Raw genomic sequence first — 8,343 nt, forward strand, 5'->3', positions numbered from 1 at the left:
ACTAAACTTAGACAAAGTTTTACAACAAATGACCAACTCACAGAAATAACAGCAAAACAAAATTAGTCTTCAGCTCAAGGTGTCCAATTTCGCCAAGAGCATTATAAGTAAATATTAGATTTTCATGTTTTTTAAAGTATACACAGTTCCTAGCCCAATGTGGATTGCTAAGAAATAACTGTTGGCTTAATTTTCATCCAGATCGAAACCTTTCTTATGGGCACTGGAGGACTGAAGTGTGATGATGGCTGTGGCCTGCACAGACATGCAGCCTGACCCCACAGCATCTCTGGTTCTGTAGCTGGGTGAGTGAGTGCCCAGGGCCTGGAGGGAGAGGAGTGACCTTTGAGACAGGGCAGAATGGGGACCTGTGTCTTTAACAGATACACCTGTTCTTGCCTTTCCAGGCTGATGAGCAAAGCGGCTGGGCCACCCGCAGGCCCAGGCCGCCTGTTTTGCACAGCCTCTGCATCCAGGCTGGCTGCTGCCCTGGGAGTCTCCCGGCCACAGGTGAGCTTCTGCGGCCCCAGTGATGCCCAGGGGGCCAATCAGGCTGGGCCTGCATGAGGTAAGATGGAGAGTCACCCCGTGTGCTCTGGGTTCTCTCAGAAATCTCAGCAGATCAATGTCACCGTGGCGTTTAATTACCCCTCCTCGGTCTCATCATTATTTCATGGCCTCTAATACGCCCAGCAGGCAGCCCTGGGCACACAGATAAACAGCCACCCAGCACAACCTGGGCCCCTGAGGGGGTTCTTCTCTTGGCCTCAGCCCAGGGGACAGGGGCCTGGCCCTGCCAAGTACTGATGGCGTTGCTGCCCAGAACCTCTGGGTACCTTGGAGCAGCCCTTTCAAAAGCTGAGGGCACCATTTGGGTCAGCTTGGTCACTGAGGACCTACTGGCCCATGGGCCTCAATGGCTTCTGCAGACTCCCTGCCTGCCCATGTTCCTCTAATCATTTCCAACTGTCCCTCCATCCTTGCAGCCTTTGGCCTAGGGTGTGTGCCCCACCCAGGGTGGTTTTGCCCCTAAGGGACTTGGACAATGCCTGGAAACACTTCTTGTCACAGCTCGGAGAAGGGTGCTGCCAGCAGCTAGTGGGGAGGCAGTGATGCCATCAGACGTCCAGCAGCGCCCAGGACGGCCCACGACAAAATGCCCCAGCTCTGAACATCACCAGAGCAATGTCAGGAACCCCACCTGAAGGTCACAAACAAGCCCCGTCCCCTGAACATGGAAGGCTCCTAGCATCGCTAGTGACCTCCCAGGCCACTCTTCAGGAATAGAAACCAGGCGTGGGTCGCCCACCCCCCACCCAGCACCAGCCCTGCCAGAGCTTGCCCCCTGCCCCTCCTATCCCTCCCCCTGATGCCTCTCCTGACTTCTGACACCTACTCATCCTTCAAGTCATCCCACCCCGCCTGCTTCTGAAGGGCTCAGAGACCACAGGTTCATACTACCCCCTCCCCCTCCACACCAGCAAACCACCAGCTCATGTGCTTAATCCCACACCAGGTTCATAATCCTGGTTGATGTTCTGGACATTGGGAGTGGTTTGCATTTAACTAAAAGATGCCTCTGACTCCTGGAGGTGTTGCTGTATTCCTTCACATCAGCAAGGACCCCGAGGTGCTGAGGAAGTACTCGCCCTGGGCAGCCCACTCTCTCCATCGCCCTGGGCACACAGCACCACGTGTCCAGATCAGTAGTTGGGACAAGGACTTGCTGAAGAAAGACCTGTAGTGTGGACGTGTGGTCTGTGATGGGAAAGAAGAGTCTAGATCAACTGGTCCAGGTGGGATCTCCTGGAGATCAGAGACAATGGCTGTCTCCGTCTCCCAACCAGCACCCCTGTCACAAGCTGGCTGCATCAGCGTTTGCTGAACTCTGCCACCATATGCTGCCAGCTCCTGTCCTCAGACATTCTATTCTTACCTTAGGAGGTTGGTGTGTAAGGGCCTGACGCCAACTGTAAAAACTGTCATTGAATGGCCTAACCAAAGTGCTCTCAGAAATCTTACCTAAGGAAAACAACCCTCATTCTTCTCTAAAAGAGAAGGAAAGAGGCTAAGCAGGGGGTCAGTCAAAGGGGCCAGCCTCTGATCACAAGTGTCAGCTCATCTAGCCCTGCCTCTGAGCTGACCGTCCCTGTCTGCACAGAATTCAGTCCAGTGAAGTGTAATTATACACCACTCTGCTCAGGGCCAGGCCAGAGCCAGGATAGAAATGAGGCAGGCTTGGTCCCTGCCTGATGTCACAGATACCAAGCTTCCCCAGCCCTCAGGGAGGCAGGCTTGTGGCCTTGCAGGCCAGAGCCTAGGAGAGAGCCAGCCAGGGCCTGTGCCTCGGAACCCCCAGCCCAGCCATCTCTTGGCTCAGTGATAAAGAGATGGGGGTCCTGTCAGAACCACCCAGGGTGGCTGTTCATGCACAACTTCTTTTTAAAATTTCACTACTGTGTGAATTAATGGATGAATATTTGGATGCCTTCCATCAGCTGGTAAGCTGCAAGCTCAGGCCCCTGCAGGGACTCCCCTCTCCTCTGCATCTGTCCCTTACACGAAGTCCAGAGTCTTCCATGGGGGGTTTATTATCTGGTCCATCTCCCAAGTCCCCTCTGCAGGCCCTGTACCCTGTCATTTGGGGAGAGTCCCTTGCTCCCTGTGAACGCCAAGTCCTTACATCAGCGGAATGGAGAAGATAAAAGCCCCACCTCACAGCGCTGGTGTGAGAGGCCCTGGCTTAATGCGCGCAGGCGTGGAGGGCAGCCCCGGGACACGGCAGGCTCGGAACCTCCAGAACACGACACGATGCTCCTGCTCTACGGTTGGCACGTACCCTTCCCTCTGGCTGAGAGTTGTCAGATGCAGATGGCAGAGGTGGCCAGAGAGAGCTGTTTAGAGCTTCTCTCAGCTCCAGAGTTAGAGGAGGACCTTAGAGTGAAAGAGGAGGGATTCGAGCCGGTTTGGAGGCAGTGGCCCCTCCTGGGAGGTGCCGGTGGGAGCCGCTCTGCTGTGAGCCCCGTCACCACAGAACAGAGCCTGGTGACCCGGGCAGACAGTCCCCACAGCTGTGCGTGAGACCTTCCCCAGCTGTCCCGGTTAGTAGTTGATCTTTTCACTGAATCTTCACATCGAAGGGGAACTTTTCCCATTTGAACCTCTCTGCTCTGAATTTTAAGACTGGGGCTGGCTCTGAACAGGTCATCACTGGGTCGACACTCTTTCTGGTTCCTTAATGGAGCCTGAATCCGTGACATTTATATTTGCTCAGTAAGCCAATTAGTCAGCAAGCTGACCCTTGATGACTTAAGCTTGCAGAGGTAAGGAAAAAATAATGATTTGTATTTGTTTAGGGGAGATGTTGCACATAAATAGATGGTCACAAATTCAACCTTAACATACTTGAATTTACCTAAAGCTAATACCCTTTCAGGAAGAAATTCTCGGAAATTTGAAAAACAAAATGTTGGAATTTAGATCTAAATACAGATCTATTTATTAAGTTTTCCTCCCTCCCTCCCTCCCTCCCTCCCTTCCATTTGCTCCCCTGCAATGTTATAATGCTCCCTGTATGATATTGTAAGTCCTGGGAGAGGAAATCCTGGGGCAAAATACCTCTAAAAACCAAAATCAGTTAAAGGGAGAAATAAAGTTTCAAACACGTTTGTTTCTTACAAACTGCAGTCCAGCGCCGTCTCTCTCCCGGCTCCAGAAGGAAACAAGCCCTTCCCCTTAACCTCTCAGGTTCAGACACGCCCTTGGTTGCCCCGGTAATTACCCATTGACATGGAGATGAACTTCCTTCCACCCCTGAGCATATGCAAATGCACTAAAGCCAGGCGAGATACTCCAGAAATGTTAAAATTTTACCTACAGATATTCAGGGAAGAAAGGATTCATATTTGTTGAGGACCCAATCTACACCAGGGTTTCTGCCAGCAATTTTATGTGTTATTAAATGTCATCCTCACAATAGTACTAAGGGAGAAGTCTTACATTCCCCAGTTTTGCAGAGATTTTCTGATTTGCCCAGCCTCTCAGTACTTGCAAGTAACAGAGCTCAGTATTTTTTTTTTTGGTATCATTAATCTACAATTACATGAAGGACATTATGTTTACTAGGCTCCCCCCTTCACCAAGTCCCCCCCACATCCCCTTTCACAGTCACTGTCCATCAACATAGTAAGATGCTGTAAAATCACTACTTGTCACCAAGTTCACAGTCACTGTCCTTCAACATAGTAAGACGCTGTAGAATCACTACTTGTCTTCAACAGAGCTCAGTTTTGACCCGGAACAGTCTGACCTCAAAACTAATGCTCTCTCCTCTGAAGATAGACCCTGTGGCATCCAAAATAAACAAGGCACTCTGAGGTGATCTGTGCATGCAGTGCTCAACCGCGTTAATGGAACGTTTGAACTTCAACCTCAATTTGAAGTTTGGATTATGGAAGGAGACTTTTGGAAGTTTTCCCAGAATGGGAGTTGTGGACACAGTGTGTCATCTGAAGCTGGAGAGCCAAACCCTTAACTATTTCTTGTGGTTCCCTAAAAAAACAAACAAACAAACAAAAAGAAGATTCTTCCTTATGCTGCAAAAGGCAGGGACTGAACTCAACCTCTCCGACGGAACTCGGGATGTCTGACTGAATGGTGGTGTCTCTGAACTTGGCATCTATCTCTGACTAAACTATAGGCAACTGTGCCTGACCTCTGGGCATCTCTGGCTGAACTTGGATGTTTGTGTCCAAACTCTGAGGTATCTTTAGCATCCCCTGCTCTGTTGGAGCTGAGTACAGTGCTTGGCCTGGAGTGGTAGCTGGAGACCCATGTAGGACCTCTCCCCTCCCCTTCCCTCCCCTCCCCTCCCCTCCCCTCCCCTTCCCTCCCCTCTCCAAGTTCTATGTGTTTAATAACACCTTAATAGGAGCCCTTCACACCTTCCTGACACCTTACAGGTTGGTCATGCTCACACCCTGTTCTCACATCCAAGCTTCCTCATGAGGCTGGAGAACAACAGCCCTGACAGCAAGCCAGCGAACAGTCTTCAAGACCCTGGGTCATTTATTTTTCTCCTTTTATGCCTTTCTGCCTCTCAAACAACTTTCTTCTTCAAGTTACTCAAGTGCATTTGTTTACCTTTTTTTGAATTTGAATTATTTTTTATGTGGTTGCAGTGATGGGGGCTAAGGAACACCTCTCTTGCACAAACCCCCAGGATGTCCTCATCACTGTCCCCCTCCACCCCGACCCTGGAGACCTCCACCATTTCAAGTTCCTCCAAAGAAACACTTTCAGTGTGTCATGTGTTTTGCTCTTGGAACTCTGGGCTTGTGGCCTGCTCAGGTTACAGGGTGGCCCAGTGACACTCCATTTAGGAGAAGACCTTGGCACAGCAAACCACAAGCCGTGGTGTCCACCGGCTAAACACCCGCCCAGGGGATGGGGGAGGTGTCTCAGAGGCAGCTGCCCGCTATCTGCGGATGGCGGGGCAGGGCGGCGAGGTTAAGCATGAGCAGGAAGGGCCCTGGGGTCTGGGAGCAGAAGAAAGACAGGGGCTGGTGCCCGCTGCCAGGCCTGCTCTGTGGCTAAGGTTTCTTCTCCCTTGCAGAAGATCCACTTCATGATAATGGAGACAGAGGGACAAGGGAAGACACGGCCACTGTGCCATCCTGCTGAGCTTACATTTTGAAATATGAATCACTCTTAAAGTAGCTCTTTGAGAGAGGTGTGGATACAGAAGCACATATTTTAAACTATTAAGTTTATCAAGGGGCTTTATAAAGGAAACCCATGTGAGGTCCTCACTAGGTGAAGCAGTGCAGTGTGCAGGGAAGCTCACTGACCTTGACCTATATTGCCTGGGGCACAGCTGCCTGACCTTGGTCTCCTGTGTTCACAGGAAAAGCTCTTCTCCAGCACAGCCAGTGTGAGGATGAAGAGAGCAGAGGCAGCTGGGGGCATCCATCGTGGGACCTGGTGCAGGGCAGGTGCTCCACAAGGAAGACAAAAGAGAGGGGGGAACGCCGTGGGCCAGGGCGGTTTTGTGGGGATGTGGCAGGGGCTGTGGACAGGAACCACTCCATCTCTGGCTAGATTTCCTGGAAACTTTTATTTTCATTTCAGTTACAAAAATCAAGGCTCATATGCATGTCTTCCTCCAGACTTGCTGAGTGGTGACCCGAGGAGCACCAGATGAGTTTGGGTCTGTAAATGCTGAGCCCTCCCCCCACCTCTGAATCCCCCCCACTCCTTCCTCTCTGTTGGTGGAGGAGGATGTTCTGCCATCCCTCACGGGTCAGCAAGGAGTCCTGACACTTACTGGGTTTGTCGTCAATGCTGGCTGTGGAAAAACAGGGGGAAGCAAATTGCTTTTCTGCAGCAAGGAGTCAAAGACCTGTTTGGAAAGCCCATCTCCTGGAAGTCAGCATAGGTGGGGACGTTCTTGGAGGAAGAGATGTGGGAAGCTGGAAATCCCTGGGGTGTGTGCAGAGAGCCAGTCCCTCTGCATAGCTGCGGGAGCTCCTCTGACCAGGATGGGGGAGAGCTGGCCTTCAGCAACACGCAGCGAGTGGTTGTCCAAAGTGCCCAATCCAACAGGTTCCCACTCATTTGAAATAATTAGGCTGACACCTGGGGATGATTTATAACCATAGTTTATTTGATGCACAATAAAACTCCAGATTTGGCCGGGCAATGAACACTGCTGAGGCCGAAATGTGAAACTGTTAAGCTAAAGAAAATGCATCTATAAATCACACTGTGCATCCTTGTGGGGATTTCAGATTAACGATCTCAAGTTGACAACATGTTGGACTCCAAAATCGCTTTTGTGAAAGCGTCACAGGGAAAACAAAATGCAGAAACAAAACAAATTTTAAAAATTGGGGAGGGGCCCAAAGAAAGGGGAACTTAATTGAGGGTCCCTTTCTCTGCATGTGTGGAGTCCAGTTAGGGAAAGAGGCCAAAAGGAGGGCCTTTTGGCAAGACGGATTCAACAAGAGCTAGGATTTATTGAGCATTTACTATGTGTCCATACAGTGCTTTTAGGGAGTATCTCATTTAACCCTCATGAGAGCGCACCAGGGCAAATTCCACATTTCACATGGAACAATCAAGGCACAGAGAAGCCCACCAGGTGGCCCAGCTTTCCAGGGGCAGAGATGAGACTCAGTTCTGGGTGGCTGACCCCATGCTCCCAGCCCACCTGCCTGAGGTGCTGAGCAGGCAGATATAAAGGAAGGAGTCTATGCCGCGGGACCCCAGAAACCCCCATCCCTGCATCTCCACTACCTCCCAGCTGGGCTCCAGCATCTGCCCCTGTAGGACGGGCTTAATGATGCTGTGCAGAGTTGTCACTGGGATAACTTTTGATTTAATCTGATCAAAATATCTCACATTGGACTTAGTGTCTCGTGTGCTCTCAAGGTTTGACAACTTTTTCCCTTTTCTTCCTAGTATGGGAAGTGAAGCGAATTAGATTTGAATGGGCTTTGCTCTCAGCAAGCTGGGTGTTATTTTATGCAGATACACTGGCTACAGGGTCCTCAGGAAATGGTTGAGCACGTGGGGTAAATTATCCTTGGTTAGCCCTCAGCTGGGTAATGGTTGATGTCTAGACCTTTACACTGTGGCTGACTATCACATGACTGATGACCTCTATCTGGAAGGTCACCCATTCAGGGGTCAGCCAAGGTCAATCACAGTGGTCCTGCCAACTGGCCCACGTATCCAGTCAGAAATCGCACTAAGTGGGGCAGCAAGAAGAGAAAGGACTGAGGGGCATTTATTCAGTTCCTGTACCACCAGGAAGACAAGACCATAGTGATGTGTCCCCAGGCCAGGACTGGCTCAGCCCCTAAGAGGGTAAGTCCTGAATTGTGTTCTGGGCCCATATGAACCAGACGACAGCATCCACCTTGTCATAAGCATGTGGTTTAGCCATGGGGTGGCTCAGGTACTCTGCCGATGCCATCCTAAGGGAATAACCTTTGATTTAATCTGATAAAAATATCTACTCTTCCCTTACGATGGCCCTTAGGATTTAGTGCAGCACTCACAATAAAATTAACTCGTCATTTATTGTAAATAACACGTGCATTTTGAAAATTTCAATATCTAAATATTCAAATATATACAATATAAATATACAGTTCAAACACAATAGAAACAGGGTGGCTAAGGAAAAGCAAGATCACCAGGGATGACCACCATTCACTGTATTTGTCCTTCCAGAAACAGTCTGTCCATTCACGAGTGTGTGTTTGCCCCTCCGTGTGATGCACTGCCATGCCTCTTGCCTTCTTCTTCAATCAGTTGTTGACTGCTCTGTAGCAGTAC

This window comes from Manis javanica, chromosome 8 (genome assembly GCF_040802235.1).
Source record: "Manis javanica isolate MJ-LG chromosome 8, MJ_LKY, whole genome shotgun sequence".
Classification (NCBI taxonomy): domain Eukaryota; kingdom Metazoa; phylum Chordata; class Mammalia; order Pholidota; family Manidae; genus Manis; species Manis javanica.